Raw genomic sequence first — 19236 nt, forward strand, 5'->3', positions numbered from 1 at the left:
GCATCCAGAGCCCAGTATTCTCGCGAGTGTACAATCTTGTGACCACCACTACCAGCAATCATGTGGAGTTGCTACATTCCTGCCAAGTCTTTTTGCAGTATCAGAGAAGGAACATCCAGCTTCCTGTCGCTCTTTTACGCTACCTTGTTCAAACTCAGTGGAATGGTGACAATAGCGTCTTTGTTCCCTTCAAGGTATTCTTACCTAACATAAGCTCACCACGTCCAGTCTTAAAGGTAACTAATGCTCACGACCCTTACGGCGTGTATTTAAAGCAAACCTGATTTACATCCTCACAGTGGCGTTACTACCGCCACTCTTATGCGACTGGTGCGATATTTGATTAGTGATCACCTTTTAAGATGTGGATACCTGCCTACAAACTTTCGTTTATGACACACAACTCTATCTCGGTGTTATGTTTTTCTTCCGTCAGTGCATATCAGTGCGTACGATGTTACATGACTGTTTGCGACAGAAGCTGCATCGAATTACGACACAGGCGAGCATCGCTCGTGAATGGGTAGCCACAGGAGTCGTCTGCTTCATCCAGCAGGTAACGCGTTAAGCATCTGCAATGTCCACAGAGTATGCGGCAGTCGTTAGCCTGTAGTGTTACTGTCAGCGGGGAAAACACGGACGCTTGACCAGGTAGATAATTCGTGTCACAGTCCGAAACGACTTAACACCCAAACCGTTATACACTGAAGCACCAAAGAAACTGGTATAGGCACGCTTATTGAAATACAGAGATATGTAAAGAGGCAGAATACGGCGCTGCGGTCGGGAACGCCTATATAAGACAAGTGTATGGTGCAGTTGTTAGGTCAGTTACTGCTGCTGCAATGCCAGGTTATCAAGACTTAAGTGAGACTGAACATGGTCTTATAGTCGCCGCATGAGGGATGGGACACAGCATCTCCGAAGTAGCAGTGAAGTGGGGATTTTTCCACACGACCATTTCACGAGTGTATTGTGAATATCAGGAATCCGCTAAAACATCAAATCTCCGACATCGCTGTGGCTGGAAAAAGATCCAGCAAGAACGGGACCGACGACTGAAGAGAATCGTTCAACGTGACAGAAGTGCAACCATTCCACAAATTGCTGGAGATTTCAATGCTGGGCCGGGCCATCAACAAGTGTCAGCATGTGAACCATTCAACGAAACATCATCGATATGGTCTTTCTGAGCTGAAGGCCCACTTGCGTACCGTTGATGAGTGCACGACAGAAAGCTGTACACCTCGTCTGTGGCTGTCAACACAGACATTGGACTGTTGATGACTAGAAACATGTTGCCTGTGTAACATTACGAGTCAAGACAGCTGTAACGGAACTTGAATAGCGTAAAGTTATCGTTAAAAACGCACGCCGCGCGATTTGTTACGATTTGGTCGGTCATAATAGTAGTAACATGCTTTTGAATACAATTAAAATATAACGGCGATATCTGTTTAGCGTTATTGGAAATAATATGTAATAAATTCATGGGTAAGGTAGCCGATCCTATAAGAAGAGGTAAAATTGGGCATATTAAGGTGTTTTGCTTTATATCGACTAAGCCGATGATACGGCGTCTTTTTTTTCCGTTTACTCTTTGAAGAAGAAAAAAAAAAACAAGTAACGAAGTGCTAATTGTGCGTTGTGAAAATATAGGGGCGAATTTTAAATAGCTACAGTGTATAATCAGACTAAAAAATGGACAATCAGTTACGTAAAATAGCGGACAGTGAAGTGTGGTCACTAAATTGAGTACACCTACAGGGCGGTAAATTCCGGGATAAGTATATTCGCATCTCACGAGGGACGCGGTATTGAGACCGGATTTTTTAAAATTATATCACGGAGAGCGGGCTTCAATTTATAAAAAGGAGAAAAGCTGTATCATTATCATTGACTGTTGGTGTCAAGCAACCAAAACTGTTCATCAAAGGGTTTCGGTGAATGAGTGGTGAATGGGAAATGAAACTGTGAACGAAGTTATGTTAAATAAAGCAGAAGAGACAAGACAGTTTGGTCGTATCTGTTATTATTCCATAGACTGTAACATTTCTTCTCGTTGTACGAAGCCTTTATAGACGATCGTCATGACAATTTGCTTTGAAGGGATCTCGTTACGAGTTAAGTTTTGGGGACCTGGTCAAGAGGGGATAGTTCGTAGATCTTAACTACTGCAGCTATTCTGGAATCAGGTGCTACCGTGACCGTTGTGTGTTGTCAATGGCTTAAGGTCATCATATCTCATGCTCCAAGATCGACGCGCCTTTCCTCTTGGTATAACGGTGTCTCACGGTAACAACGACAACGCCGACGGCGAAGGAAGATACGGTAGAAGTGGCGCCACAACGTGCGGCTCGATCGAGGAGGATTGCTGCATCGAGTCGAGTGTCATCCGGATTCACGAACCCTAGAGTTGGAAAATATTGTAGCAGCCAGTGAGTCTGTCCAATGAAAGAGGTATTCTTCAATAATCGCTAAAAGTGAGCGATACTACCAGGTATGATTAAAATAACTGTATAATTATAAAAAAACAAAAAAAGGAAGTTGAGACTTGTGATTTCGGTAGATAAATATATATAAATACATAGTGAAAATAAGTGTATGTCTTGGTAGTGAATAATCATGTCAAAACGAACGAAAAGAATACATGATAATGTGCAGTTGAGTAGAGTAATGAGTAGAGAGAGAGAGGAAAGTGAAGAGGATAGGGATGATGCATCCCATGAGCTCAATGTGGGACAGGAGACATGTACAGATAATAATACAGTTATTGATTTAGAGCCGTTAGGAGATTCAAATACAATGATAAGTAAGGTAAGCAGCGTGGGAGAACATAAAGATCTTGAGGTTTCGGAAGTAGATCAGCAAGTTGATCCTCAAAATGGAAATATTAATCAAAAAAATGTTTGATATGCTGGTATCAATAAATACTCAAATGGGTGTAATGAATGGAAGACTTGGTTCACTAGAAAAAGATAATAAGCAATTAAAAGAGGACAATCAAAAGTTAAATGAAAAATTTGAGGCCAAATTTGGTTCATTAGAAGTTAAAATGGATTCTTTGGAAAGCAAGCTGAACACCTTTGATTATAAACTAGAAAATACTAAGAAAGAATTAAAGACGGACTGGGAGACTCAATTAAATGCGAAATTTGGAGAACTAGATGTAGAGTTTTCTAACACCTTAGAAAGGCAATATAATAATTTAATGGGAAAACTTCATGATGTAGAAAAGAAATATGAGGTAGTTTCGAAGAGTTATGATGGCCTGTCCAATAGGATGGTTAAGTGTGAAAGCAGCTGTTTCAATGCTAGCGCACAGATAGAAGAGCTTTCTAAACAAATAGTCGAGTTTGAGTCCGATGCTCGTAAGGGGATTGACAAGTATTTAGTAGATCAAACTAAAAGACTTGACGAAGATCTAACTGAATGGATAGAAATAAAAGGAAATGAAATTGTAGACAAGGTTAAGACTACTATTGGATCCCAGCCAAATGAAAATATCAATGAGCACCTAAGTAGAAATGATGAATTAATTAAGCTCTTCACTAGCGAATTTCAGAAAATAAAAGACAAAATAGTTGATGAGTTACCTAAATGGCAAAAGGAAACCAATCATAAATTGGCGGAGTTAGAACGAAAGTCATCACAAAATTTGTTGGCAGAGGACGAACGTTCGGAGAATAGGTCGAAAAACAACCGAACATGTGATAATACGAAGTACAATTGTGGTGCAAATTTGCATTGGGAAGTTGATGATTCGGTTGGTAAAGATGATGATTCTTTTGGTCAGCGAGGATACTTGTCTTCTTTAAAGGTGGAGAACAGCATTTTTAAAAGTAGACAATTCCCAACATTCTCCACTGAAAAGAACAACCTGCATCCGAAAATCTTTATCAATAATTTCAAAAGAATATTTCCACGTAGCTGGTCAGAACACGACCGACTTCAATTTATAGTATCCAAAATTACCGGAGAAGCCGCATTATGGGCCGCCGAAGTAAGTGAAAGTTGCCATACTTGCGCTGAGTTTGAACAACTTTTTTTGGCTAAATACTGATCGTCGAGTAAACAAGAGAAATTAAGAAAAGAGGTTTACCAACCTGAGTATTTTAACAGTAAAAGGAGTACTTTAAGGCAATATTTTGAAAAGTACATAAATAAGACACGTTATTGGAGTGATCCAATTTCTCACAAGGAAGTGATCAGAATTTTGAAGGGAAGGTTGCCCATAAATATACGTGAAAAGTTAATAAATGTTCCTGACCACGATGTAGAACAGTTCTTGTCGGTGATTGACTCTATAGATATGATTATGGAAGACGCAAGACAAATGAGTAGTAATCAAATGTCGACTCACACTCATAGTAATACGAATAATTATAATAATAATTTAACGTATGATAATAATAATACCGAAAGCCAGGTCAAATCCGCATCACAGGAGCGTGGACAATCTTCATCCTATGGTTGCAATAAAAACAATGATTATAATAAATATAGAAGAGATACTTACTGTGCTAAAGGTAAACCTCGATATGGTGACGCGAATGTGCATAGTAGTGATATTAATAAGAGTAACAGGTACCCAAGTGATGAACCCAATTGCATTCGACCTTGGGAAGATAATTCGAAGCATAATGTTCATCGGCAGGATGGAACAAATGCCTCGAGTCCTCATCCAGCACAAGGAGTTATACCAATGGGCGAAGGAGCCTCCAATGTGCGACGGGGTGAATACCATAACTCGGATCATACTGTACGGATTGTGGAAGTTCATGAACCCCCACCGATGACTCAACGAGATAGATTAAACTAATACCAGTCACCAAATGCCTTCCTAGGATGACTGGAAAGGAGAAGGAAGGCAGGCATCAATTTGAAGTGAGCGTATTAAGGTACAATAATGATCAGGATATAAGGAATGAGTTAATTGAAGAAAAACCTGAAGTTTCTAATAAATGCGGACAAATTTTACAGGCAATAATTCCAACAAGTATAAATAATGTTGATGTTGAAATATTAATTGATACTGGAGCAACTATTAGTGTCATGACGTTGGACTGTTTAAAACAGATAAGCCGAGGGGTGAAAATGCCCACTTTTCCTGTCACAGGATGTACCGTGTCTGGCGCGTTCAGCGCAAAAATGCAAAAAGTTGTGAAACAGGTACGTGTTGACGTTACAATACAGGGGGCTCAAATAGAAAGTAAATTCCTGGTTGTTCCTAAAATGACAGTACCATGTATCTGGGGTTTGGATTTTTTATGTGAGACCGGTGCAATCATTAAATTAGAGAAAGGTGAATGTATATTTAATTCCAATGGTAATGTTTTGACAGCCACCCTGAGAAAGGGCCGAGCAATTCCATATCAATTGTGTATGAATCTAATGGTAAAATATGTCAGTATTGATGATGAAAATGTGTATGATATATGCCTTATTGAATGTTCTGAAGAAATGATGGATAAAATGTCATTGCAGGAAAAGGTGTTAGAATCAGAATATTTATCTGTTATCCAAAGGGATGAACTGTACTACTTGTTGGAAGCATATCAGTCGATTTTTAGTAAACGTCCGGGTATAATAAAAGACTTTGAATACCATATAAAGACGTATGCACATAAACCCTTTTGTCGTACTTCCTATTCTATCCCATGGACAAAGAAAGAAGTAGTCAGAAAGGAAATCAATGTTAGAATGGGGTATTATTGAGCCCTCAGATTCTGAATATTGTAACCCTCTTGTGGCGGTAATTAAACCCAATGGTGACATCAGATTGGTGTTGGATGCCAGAGAGATCAATAAGATCATTATACCTGTACAAACGCGACCGGAGAACCTAGAAGAGTTAGTACAAAAGTTTTATGGTGCCCGCTTCTTAACTTCTTTGGATATGCGTAGTTCATATTGGCAAACTAGAATGTCGAAAGAATCTAGAAAATATACTGCATTCGTTTTTCTGGGCCGAAGTTACCAGTTTACTGTCATGCCATTTGGGTTGAAAATAAGCGGTGGTGTTTTCATATCGGCCTTAGATACCGTACTGGGCAGAGACCTTTTGAATGAAGTTACTTTATATGTGGATGATTTGCCAATTGCTTCTGAAACTTGGGAGGAACATTTGGACTTATTAAGAAGAGTTTTTGCGAAATTTTTGGAATACGGAGTTACTGTAAATTTGAGAAAATCCAAGTTTGCTCATAACCAATTGAAATTTCTTGGACATATAATCACTCCTGAAGGGATAAAACCAAATCCTAAAAAGATGGATGCGATTAACAGATGTGCTTATCCAAAGAATAGAACGGAATTAAAGTCATTTATCGGCTTAGTTTCATTTTTTCGGCGATTTTTACCCGATCAGTTAGGAAGCCAAGACTGTTTGTTACGGCTGTTAAGAAAAAATGTCATGTGGGAGTGGAATTCCGAATGCACGCAAGCTTTTGATAACATCCGCAATGCTTTGACTAATGCTCCACTGTTACATCATCCGAGACTTGATCAAGATTTTTATATTGCTGCGGATGCTTCTGAAACAGGATTGGGTGCCACTCTTTTCCAGATGGACAATCCAGAAGATATCAGTACCATCAAGATAATTGGGTTTGCCAGCAGAACACTCTCTAGCTGTGAACGTGCATATTGTACTACTGAATTGGAAGTACTGGCCGTGGTCTGGTCACTTAGAAAGTTTCGCTATTTTGTATATGGAAAGAAGATCATTGTATTCTGCGACCACAAAGCTTTATCTTTTATTTTAACAGGAAGGATGTTCCATTCACGTTTAACCCGGTGGGCCTTGCTACTGCAAGAAAATGATATTACGCTCAAATACATCAGAGGGAAAGACAACATCATAGCTGATGCTCTTTCAAGACTACCGAAAAGAAAGAATAACAACGAGTGTGAAGAACGGACTATTGACTTTAAAGTCATGAATTTATCAAGGCAATATTGTGAGAGGCAGATTTCACAGCTATCTCGAAGTCTTCCACAACTGCAAGAAGATGATAAGTTGTGGAAAGCCATTAGGCATGCTGTTGAAAGCAAAACGCTAAGTCACTCTCAAGAACAGTATCAATTAAAATCCGGAATATTGTATCGGAGGAAGGATGAAGAAGATGTTTGGAAACTTTGTGTTCCAAATAAATATTTAGAATCACTAGTATGGTACACTCACTTGAATTGGGGTCATTTTGGTTCCGCTAAATGTACAGCCAAAATAGCACAATACTGCTATCATCCAAATTTGGGACGTATAGCTACAAATATTATTAAGAAGTGCAAAATATGTCAGAAGGCGAAACCCATAAACTATTGTCGGAAGATAGAATTACATCCTATCATCCCACAACAACCTTTAATGTTGGTGTCATGTGATGTCTGTGGGCCATGTCCCGTGACACGTGGACGGTTCAAATATGTATTGGCTTTCTATGATCTCTTTTCAAAATATGTGAAATTATATCCTTTGAAAAATCTCCACGTTCGACCCATGTTACGCAAATTTATCAACAACTATATAACTGAGCTTGGCAAACCTATAATGATCTTGACAGACAATGCTGCTTATTATACAAGTAAAGTATGGAGAGACACTATGAAAGAACAAGGAATCCAGCACATTTACATCTCAAGATTTTACCCTTGTGGAAATCCGGTTGAAAGAATCTTCCGAGAGTTGAACCGATTTTTACGGACGTATATACCCAAACAACATTATAAATGGATCGATTGGATTTATGAATTTGAGAAAGTGTATAATGACTTACCACACTTATCGACAGGTTATTCACCTAACCAAATAGTATTTGGTGAAAGTATTGTGCCAGAATGGATGAAGAAATTACCTGCGATAGAACAAAAGATTACCAAGAAAGAAGATATGGTGAAGAAGGTCTACGAAAACCTGAAGCATCAAGCACAATTGAGAAAAACCCGTTTTGATAAAAATGTGAAGAAAGTAGTCACATATGATGTAGGGGAAGAAATTTTATTGAGAAATCACCCAAAAGCATCAACCAGGAAAAGACTGAATAAGAAATGGCAATATTTATATACAGGTCCATATAAAATAATGAAAATACCTCATGAAGGGAGCTACCTCCTGGCAGATTGTGATACTGATGTAATTAAAGGCTTGTTCCCTCACATAGACCTGAAGAAGTATTATCAATAATGAGCAAAATATAGATTCAAGAAACACTGAATGATACCAAGACTACACTCAGTGGACTAAATAAAAGCACCAATGGATAAATACGTACTTATACTAACTTACAAAGAAAATTAAAGAATGTACCGACGATTTCCATGAGATACCTTCTTGGTATCAGCAACAATGACGACGCTGAAATACGATTTATCCTCTCAACGAACAGCGAGGATGGATGATTTAAAAGTGGAATTAAGAGGAAAAGAAAAGGACCAAATCCTCTCTGGTTAAACAAGTGGCCTGATAAGGGTTTTGGCCTAGGATGCCAATCGTCGAACCCGGCTGTGATCCCTGCCTTGCACAGTCGGTTGAAGAACTGAGGGCTTCATCCAAGAAAAAAAATGTGGTGTGAAAATGAAGTGATTAGTGCGAAGTGTTCCTAAGACAACCTATAAACAAATGTGGAATTTAGTTAAGGGCATTTTGTCTAGGCCCATTAACTCAACTTAAATATTGTAGAATGTATGTGCTGACTTGTTGAGTGAATCTGAGAGTGAGTGTATTCGCCGAAACAAATACCCTCTCATGTCACAGTACACAGAAAAAAAATAAGCCTGTTCTGTCTGGAACCCTCTTCAAGACATCACAGTCTGGGGGGCCGTGTAACATTACGAGTCAAGACAGCTGTAACGGAACTTGAATAGCGTAAAGTTATCGTTAAAAACGCACGCCGCGCGATTTGTTACGATTTGGTCGGTCATAATAGTAGTAACATGCTTTTGAATACAATTAAAATATAACGGCGATATCTGTTTAGCGTTATTGGAAATAATATGTAATAAATTCATGGGTAAGGTAGCCGATCCTATAAGAAGAGGTAAAATTGGGCATATTAAGGTGTTTTGCTTTATATCGACTAAGCCGATGATACGGCGTCTTTTTTTTCCGTTTACTCTTAGAAGAAGGAAAAAAAAAAAACAAGTAACGAAGTGCTAATTGTGCGTTGTGAAAATATAGGGGCGAATTTTAAATAGCTACAGTGTATAATCAGACTAAAAAATGGACATTCAGTTACGTAAAATAGCGGACAGTGAAGTTTGGTCACTAAATTGAGTACACCTACAGGGCGGTAAATTCCGGGATAAGTATATTCGCATCTCACGAGGGACGCGGTATTGAGACCGGATTTTTTAAAATTATATCACGGAGAGCGGGCTTCAATTTATAAAAAGGAGAAAAGCTGTATCATTATCATTGACTGTTGGTGTCAAGCAACCAAAACTGTTCATCAAAGGGTTTCGGTGAATGAGTGGTGAATGGGAAATGAAACTGTGAACGAAGTTATGTTAAATAAAGCAGAAGAGACAAGACAGTTTGGTCGTATCTGTTATTATTCCATAGACTGTAACATTTCTTCTCGTTGTACGAAGCCTTTATAGACGATCGTCATGACAATTTGCTTTGAAGGGATCTCGTTACGAGTTAAGTTTTGGGGACCTGGTCAAGAGGGGATAGTTCGTAGATCTTAACTACTGCAGCTATTCTGGAATCAGGTGCTACCGTGACCGTTGTGTGTTGTCAATGGCTTAAGGTCATCATATCTCATGCTCCAAGATCGACGCGCCTTTCCTCTTGGTATAACGGTGTCTCACGGTAACCACGACAACGCCGACGGCGAAGGAAGATACGGTAGACCTGGTCAGACAAGTCTCGTTTCAAATTTCATTGAGCGGATGGACGTGGACGGGTATGGAGACAATCTCATGAATCCATGGACCCTCCATGTCAGCAGGGGACTGTTCAAGCTGGTGGTAGCTCTGTAATGGTGTGGGACGTGTGCAATTTGATTCATATGACGCCCCTGATACGTCTGGATACGACCTCTGCCACGTAGGTACATAAGAATCCTATCTTATCACCTGCATGCATCCATGTCCATCGTGTATTCCGACGTACTTGGGAAATTCCAGCAGGACAATGCGACACCCCAAACGTCCAGAATTGCTACAGATTGGCTCCAGGAACACTCTTCGGAGATTAAACGCTTCCGCTGGGCACCAAACTCCTCAGACATGAACATTATTGAGCGAATTTGGGATGCTTTGCAGTGTGCTGATCAGAAGAGATCTTCAGCCTCTTGTGCTCTTACGGATTTATGGACAGCTGTGCAAGATTCATGGTGTCAATTTCTTCCAGCACTACTTCAGACAGCAGACTCCACGCCATGCCGTGTTGGAGAACTTCAGTGTATTTACAGATTAGGCAAGAACACCTAATCCAAGAGGGTAACGAGACGAGAATGTTCTTCTAGTCGTCCTCTACATAGACAAAATAGTACTTAACATATTAAAGATGTAAGACTTGGAAATACCAATTAACTTTCGAAATTAATAAGTTCTTAACACCTTCAATGATGTTAAAGATCCAGGAGTCCACAGACAGCTTTATCAAAATACAGTTCTACGATATTAATAAATGTAATAGGCCTACATTTTGCATTATATATCAAAAAGTTCTCTTCGAGACCTGAAACATGTATTTAAGTGTAAAATAACTTACAGATCAGTAAATGCAGTTGGAATACGAAAGTGTAGACTACAGTATGTACGTATAGTCATTTGAATTTCATCATGTGTAACAGTAATAAATAGCAAATAGGAGTAAAATAATTATCTCTCTAATTAAAATATAAGAAAAAAAGAAGCGTAAAGACCGCAGCTATGTGATGGGAACAGTAGTGAAACTCTGGTCCTAGGTGATATGAAGAATGTATGGTAGCAATAAATTAAACGTAAAGTTGAGAAATTGACAACGAGAGATCGTGTCTGTATAGTACAACGAGGAAGGATGTATGTTCCCATGAGTGGCGCGTCGGTCACACGGTTTAAGTGATAGAAATTTTTGAATGACAGTTTCGTGGACTTGTAACATTTCCAGAGTCATTAAAGTTTAAATAGTTAGCTGTGGGCTCTAACCGCGAGCTCAGGCGAGATGTAAAGCGTTTCGGCAGTTAGCCGCAAGAACTTTAGTACTGAACAGTAACATACTGTTTTACACTTAGCACTTTGTTAATTGCGAGGGACTCTATCTGTTCTTTTTGCTTTCACAGTTTTAAAGGTTTAATAAACTGTTTTATTTCTAAACGGAAACCGGCTAGTCTTTGGAACATTATTATTTGACACCACTGAACACCATATTGCCTGCAGTTAATTATTATTAAGAAGTTAACCGAAAAATCTACAGAGTGATGCGTCAAGTGAGTGATGTCCCTGGACACCAACGAAGCAACAAACATTAACATCGATCGTGCACTCAAACCATTTGACTTGGACGAACTATACCGACAAGAGAAAAGAACGTCGCATTTCGTAGGTGAAAAAAGTACGACTTCCAAATGTATACGTCAACAAAACTACATACAGAGAGAATGGGAACTTTTAACTAGCCATGAAAGTTTTAGGGATTCGTTTCGAAGGTAGCATAGTCAGTGGCGCTAACCGGCTTAGTGGCAGGTCAGAGCGCCGACCGCAGGCATCGAGTGTCCTGCCGAGACCACGCCCACGCGACGTCACTGAGTTAACAGGAATGCTCGACTCTGCAAGGTGAGAGCACGCTGTTATCCAGTACGGTGGCAGACTGCAGCGCCAATGTTTGCGCCAACAGAGGCTGAATATGTAATTGCAAACCAACTAGAAACGAATGAAACATGATTGAGCAATGAATGAGGTTGACCGCGGTGTCTCTGGCTCTCTTATGGCCTCAATAATGTGCTTTCACGGTTGGAAGCATTGTTTACACTGCCAGGCCTTGAAGGAGGCTACGCAGACCTACCTTTATGGCACGGACGAGGGCTTTCCGAGCATTAAGTTGTCGCTCTCTACATGGTGCCAACGTGTGGATTCATTGACACACTGTAGCGATGCGAGGAGTACCAAATTTGTTATAAAAGTCAGTAAATTATTCAAAGGACAGTATTTTTCAGTACAGGTATTTCGTTCATTCCAAGCAAGTGTTTATTCGTGACGTCATCGTGCAGACACGAGTTGACTGTAATCTGAATCCGTTTTAGCAAACTAATAGTTTCGCTCAGGCGATAAAATTTTATTGATTATGAAATACAAGTTCCTGAACTTTATTTAGAATCGGAAATGTTTAATTAGTAATTACATGCCATAATTTATTTGTTTGTTTAATATAAAGGTGTTTCGAATTTTGTATGCATAAAAAAGTGTGAATTTGTGTGCGGCTTTTACTCTGAGACGAGTTATCACTTAGAGTGGTAAAAGTGCGCGTGTACAGTTCGTTGACCTGTGTAATGAATTTTATTTTGTGGTATTGACCCGAAAAAGAGTCGTTTAGCTCATTAGGGAAAAATGAAACCTGGGCGCTCGATTTGAAATACGTTACACGCCAGTTCGCTATCGAGCTGTCCAGCAAATCACGTACTATAGTTACAAATGCGTTTGCACGTAATGCACGAAGCTGGAAGTTAATTTTGAGACAAGTGCTGATTTTAACAAAAATGAACCGGAAGTTTATTCAAAATATCGATGTCTAGTTTTAATTGAGAGACGCATCACCTTGTTGGTTACGCTGCCTAGCAACACTGTAATGCAGTTTAATTAATTCATTAGAACTATTTGCGACGTAGAAAGGCCCATTACACACACAAAATGTTACACGAGGTTCGCTGACCGCATGAGAGTATGAGAGTGTTTTTCTTTCCATAAATGTCAATAAACCGGCAGTTTCAAAAGTTAAATTATTACCTGTTGTGTAACTTCATTGAATGTCCTACACCACTACGGAACTTGTTCTATCGTGTCTCTTCACAAGAGATCTCAAGAATCCGGGATAAACAAGAAGAAGAAGTAGAAGAAGACTAAAGAAGAGGCATCGGTATAAGACGTCTCCCTGCGCAACAGGTTGGGCTACGAACGAAATCTGAACGGAAATAGCTTCTCCTAAGGGTCAACTCTATATTGGGATTATTAATAACACATTAGTCACATAATTATTTTGGAACCACTGTCTGACAGTCCTATCTTTCCACATCACTTTGGTTGTTTTAGAATTTCGAGCATAATTAATTTACCGAGAGAAATTTGAATCTTCATTGGCTCGTGATTGCGGTCGTTCGACTTGTAATTTGGTTAGGCGTTAAAATCTGTTATCAGAATTAGGTGCATTCATTTGGCACTGCGCCTTCCTTGTTGGTTAGTGGATTTGGAGAAGGGGACCAAACAGCGAGGTCATCGATCCCAACGGGTCAGGGAAGGATGAGGAAGGAAGTCGAACGTGCGCTTTCGAAGGAGCCATTCCGGCATTTGCCTGAAGCGATTTAGGGAAATCACGGAAAACCTAAATCAGGATGGCCGAAAGCGGGCGTCGTCCTCCCGAAGGCGAGTCCAGTGTGATAACCACTGCGCCACCTCGATCGGCCCTTCCTTATTAATGCTGGATGTAAATGTTGACTTGGCTTCATCAACGTCAGTATGAACCGCTCTGGAAAAGTCTATGATCTACAGTCGAACACTGGACTCACAGACAGGAGGAATGCGATTCCAGTCCTCGTCTGCACACTCCACTTTCCCTCTTTCCCTCTGAGAGCTGTAAGGGTAGTGTTATCGACACCCTTGCTATTGAGTGACCACAACCAACAGCTTCTGCTAACTGCTGTGTCGTTCGCCTTCTAGAAGGTTCCGGAGGGGACAGTTTCGCGTCAACAGGCGGGGAGTGCTCCATTAGGTCGTGTACTTTGATGAGAGACTTGGAAGAGGCAGTTCCGGATTGCACGAGTGGCTGATGGTGATGCTCGGAGTGTGGCCCCAGTATCAGAGAAAGTTGATGTCTTTGAAGAAAGATTACTTTGATTTAGATTTTGAGATGTGCCGTGACAGGGGAAGCGTTTCTGCAGATGTGGAACAAGTTTTGCGAAATCATCAGGGAAGCGTCGTGTAAATGAAGAGGAGCATCGTGAACATTGTGTGTGTGTGGCAGGCACTGATGCCATGCACAAACCTGAGTATTGTTAAGGTGATCTGTGACGTAACTGGATACCGGAGCAACTCACGTTCTGAGCTAGTGAGACATAAATCGTCCTGGGCGTCATTTTGAAGTGAAATCTTTTCGTTGTTGTTGGACAGAATGAGCGCTGTTAAACTGTGCGAGACACAGTAGGGATATTTAGCTTGTTTCAAGGATTACCCCTTAACTACAATACATACATACCAGTTGGGGTCGAAAACTACCCCACGAAGTTATAAACGTTACTTTTCTTACTTGTCATCACAAATAGTTTTAAACTGATTTAGACAGGATGGAGCGATTTGTGAACGATGATCAAATTTTGGAGTTGTTGTTAGCTAGCGGAGACTGCTGATTCACTGGGTACACCACATTCTTTTCAACATGCAACCGAATTTAACGACAACGAAAGAGAAATATCTCACATGAAACCGATAGCGAAACAGGACGGTGAAGAGGCAGGAAAAGAGAATGTTTACGAAGAAAACCAAGAAATAGCAATCTGGCTATTTCTATGGAAGAAACCGTTCTAAATACGAGTATCAAGACGGGGCATATATATATATATATATATATATATATATATATATATATAACCTCGGCATAGCATTGATCAAAGCAAACATCAAAGAGAGCAAAATGAATTCCAGATTTTCTTTTATAGACTTTCAGACTACAATGGACAAAGTTCTTCGCAAAAATTTTGAAAATGTTAGTAGAGTCGACGTATCCAAGGGGGGCTGAATCAGTCAAAAAAGTCAAAGACATAATGATGCCACATATGTTCACGCCTTAAAGACAAAAAAATAATAATAAACATATGTCCTAAATGGCAATGATACATGCGCAAAATGCATTCTATTGACGCAAAGGTACGGCTTGACGGTGATGTACGAAAATAAACGCGTAGTTGATTCGTTCATGCTTTTTTTAAAGTCGGCTTTTTTTAAAGTCGGCTTTGACCCGTGACGTAAGCGTGTTGTGGTGTGTGACGTCATTACGGCGCGGAAAACCTAATACATGGTTTGATGTACTCTTGTTTCAAGAACATGTATACGTAATATGAAGCAATTTGATGAACATATTGATCTGTAGCGTAGCCCACTTGAGGTTAGGTTGGGAGTTTTTTTTTTGGAATACGGCCGCGGCAGCGGCCGCCTATGATTCGAAAATATTGATTTGACACTAATGAAGCCTGTGGGGGGGATGGGGGGGGCACTGCAGACTCCCCCCACCGCATAACGACATATTTAGTTTCTCCCCACCCAAAAACCCCCAATTTCCCACGCTTGTCCCGTTACAGTCATTAGGCTTTTTGTGAAACTTGTGTATTTCAGTGTTTACAATACGTATTCGATGTTTTTATATCCGCCATATTGGAATTGTTGTTTATGGTCGTTTCCGTGGTATTTGTGACGTCATGGGTCAAAGCCGACGGGTAAGATCGGACGCTTCTGTATTTCCGTTTTCTCTATAGTTTACTTAAATGATCATTATTTGATCGCAAAACATGTTTCTGAACGTTGCTGAGGTGGATTTTCTTTGTTTTTTAAGTTAATCCTTTATGAGGCCAATGCCAATGTAAGATTCTTAATTGGTCCTAAGATCCTGTTTTCTTCTTAATAAACATTGATTTTTCATAGAAGCGTTTCTTTTATTGAGTCTTTAACAACAGTTCAGTGAACCATAGAAGTAACTAAGTTTCAGATGGTTTTCCTTTCCATGTCGAAAACAACCTCACGAAGTTACTGATATCAGTCTAAACAGCGAGTTTAGCTAGGGGTTAATAAAGTGTGTTTCAATTGAATTATTTTTTATCAATCCAGTAATATCCTTAAATATAGATCCCTATAAGCATAGGAAGCAGTTCATTGGTCAGTTCAGGCACACAGTGTAATTCAGTTGCTGTCTATCCATCTGCATGTAATCATCACCCTTTTTTTACTCATACGACTACCGAATAAATAGTTCGATAGCGGGAAATAAACTATTAAAGTATACAGGAATGGTTACACAGTGCCGTTTCTAAGAAGTCATAAGCAACTACAACGTCCATACTCTCAGCCTGAAATGCCTTTTGTACTCTGTTAATTGTTTCTAGTGGTTTATATTACATCTGAAAGAGGTAAGATTATTTTTTAAGACCTATACTACGCTTTGTTCGTTATTCTTCTTATTCTTGAGAATTATGTTTGTCAGCGCTTTAATCAGTGATTCTCTTATCTGCATTGGATTTCGTGTTTCTAACGTTACCTTGGATGTATTCACGAAACAAGTTTTTAAATCCTAGCACTGCAACATGCTTATGAACCAAAAATTTGTTATGTTTCTACCTGTTTCGAAATACTGTGTTGTTTCCTCACTAGTCTCTACATTGCCTTTAAAGACTAAATTTATTTATTTATTTAACCTGGCAACAAACCCTCTCTTACAGATAACCTGGCGTTCTACATACACTGCAAATATTACAGTAAGTGTCTTACACTTAGTTTCGAAAAATAAAAGTAACAATAGCACAGATAAGAAAAGCATGCACACAATTTATATTCGTACACGGTATATACAACAATATGGTTCAAATGGCTCTGAGCACTATGGGACTTCTGAGGTCATCAGTCCCCTAGAACTTAGAACTACTTAAACCTAACTAACCTAAGGACATCACACACATCCATGGCCGAGGCAGGATTCGAACCCGCGACAGACTGAAGCGCCTAGAACCGCTCGGTCAGTGCGGCCGGCGTACAACAATAATTAGATATTGCAGTAAGATAGATTTTTAATTACCAGTGCTAGCAGCAATTGGTATGCAGAAAGGGATGGATGAGGGAGGGAAAGATGAATGTAGAATAGGAGAAAAGAGAAGATGGCGTTACTCACATAGAAAGAAAAAGAGAAAGAAGCATAAATGGGAGAAGACAGGAGCGTAGGCAGTGCTGTTTCACAGAGGGGAAGTTTCAAAGTAAGAAGACATCGAGCAGTGCGAGAAGAGCAGGACAGCTTATTCCAGAGGCGAAGAGCCGCGACAGCGAGGTAATTTGCAAATGTTTTTATTTTTAGAATCGGAACATTGATCCTTTTTTTGCACATCATTGTATACACCATTCATGTCTGATGCTGAGTCGTAGTATTCACCGAAAGTCTTGCTCACGTCTAACCCATTTCGTTCTGTATATTCTACTAACTGATGTTCCTATTCTGATTGAGTTTGATCTTTGAACTGGGTAAAAAACGTAAATGATATCTTAACGTCGGAATGATTTCGAAAACAATGTTTTATTATTTAAATATAGTGTAAGATTTCTAAGGACTAATCGATTTTCTAGATTTTCTGCTTCCCCTACCCATTTCCATTTTTTGCAATTTCTTCACTATTCTTTTTCAAATTCCAGAGGCACATGATCCATAGGAGTGTGGGATCGACCGCCCCAGCTTAGATACGCCCCTGCTATTATCGCTAGATAATCTCTTTAAATGCGCGGTGATTATTTGTCCTCATAGAGTCAAGGAACAACAAACATATCACGATGTGACGTAGTTCTCAACAATACAGAGGTCTCCTCAGCGGCCGACGCCGTTGCTTAGCAACAGTCTTAGACGAGTCGATTGGTGAGCAATGTGGATGCTACAGTCCTCGTTCAGTGAAGCGTTAGGAAAATGTGAAGCGTGGTAGCAGCACTGAGCAACAATATGAGTCAGAAGGTAATCCACCAAAGAAACATACGAGTCACGCCAACCCGTGGCACCCAGAACACAGACGTCAAATCGACTGCACCTTTCTGCGTACGCGAAATGTAAGTTGTCACACACATGTAGGGTCTAGTGCAGCAGGGGATACAACCCGTTGGCTTTGAACAATGACGTCATTCCTTAGTCATAGATCGTAATGTCTTCACTTCGAGGCATAGATAATAAAGCAGTTCTGTGTTCTAAAGGTACGTTTACACTGGGATACATGTATCGCGACATGTATGAGCGACATGTCAATTTGACATGTCGCGATACATCACCTCATACAAAAATTCACGGAACTTGTATGCGGACCCTCCAGCTCATACATGTCGCGTATACATTTTGTATATCGCTTTTTGGCCATATAAGCGACATGTATGAGCGACATTTGAAGAACTCGCGCATGCGCAGTACTATCATTTCCTGTCGTCTTGTCGACTGCCGCGTATTTCGACGATTAGCGCATGCGTAGTACCAGGCTCTTTGGCGGCTGTTTGAGTTTTGAAGGTGCCGACTGTCGTTTCGACGTTAATGTATCTGCATAGAATATCAAAAAGTGCCATATGCAACATTATTCTTCGTGTTTGCGAGGCCATTGTGCAAGTTTTATCCCAAGAAGTGAAGGTAAAAGTTTTATATATATATATCAGAGTATGTAATACATTATATACTTTTTTCATGCATCTGGCACGTATATCAATGTTTTGCTATTATTCCGGCGGCCTCTCGTGACAATGTTGACAACGGATGCCGACAATCGTGTGTGAGACGTTGGCATTAGCAATCGCGCGACAATGCAAATGTTTTGTCATGAAATCTTCGTTTTACTGCCAACTGATCCTCTGGTGGAATCGCTTCCCGAAAGTTTGTGTTGGTTTTGGACACAAGAGGAGCCACAAGTGATAACAAACCGCGGAAATCCTCCATACTCATCCTAACATAATTTCTAAAATATGCGCCATCCTCTAGCGTTAATTCGCGAGAAACTCTCTGTGCCACCATCTACGCTTCCTCCGCCTTTTCTTCCTATCATCTTCCAAAAGAGTAAGTGTATCAGCACATAAAAATGTGAAATCTTCCAAATCGTCGTCGGAAGCTATCGCACAGTGATATATATCAACCAGTGTAAACGCACGCTCATACATGTATGAGGTTGATACTTGTCAACTCATACAAGTCGCGATACATGTCGCAAAGTCGCATATACATGTATCTCATCATGTGCCGATACAAATCGCAGTGTAAACGCACCTTAATAAGGACTATCATTAAAATAATTGAATGTTAATCTAAAAGCGATCGCTTGATATTCGGTG

Source organism: Schistocerca nitens, chromosome 5 (genome assembly GCF_023898315.1).
Source record: "Schistocerca nitens isolate TAMUIC-IGC-003100 chromosome 5, iqSchNite1.1, whole genome shotgun sequence".
Classification (NCBI taxonomy): domain Eukaryota; kingdom Metazoa; phylum Arthropoda; class Insecta; order Orthoptera; family Acrididae; genus Schistocerca; species Schistocerca nitens.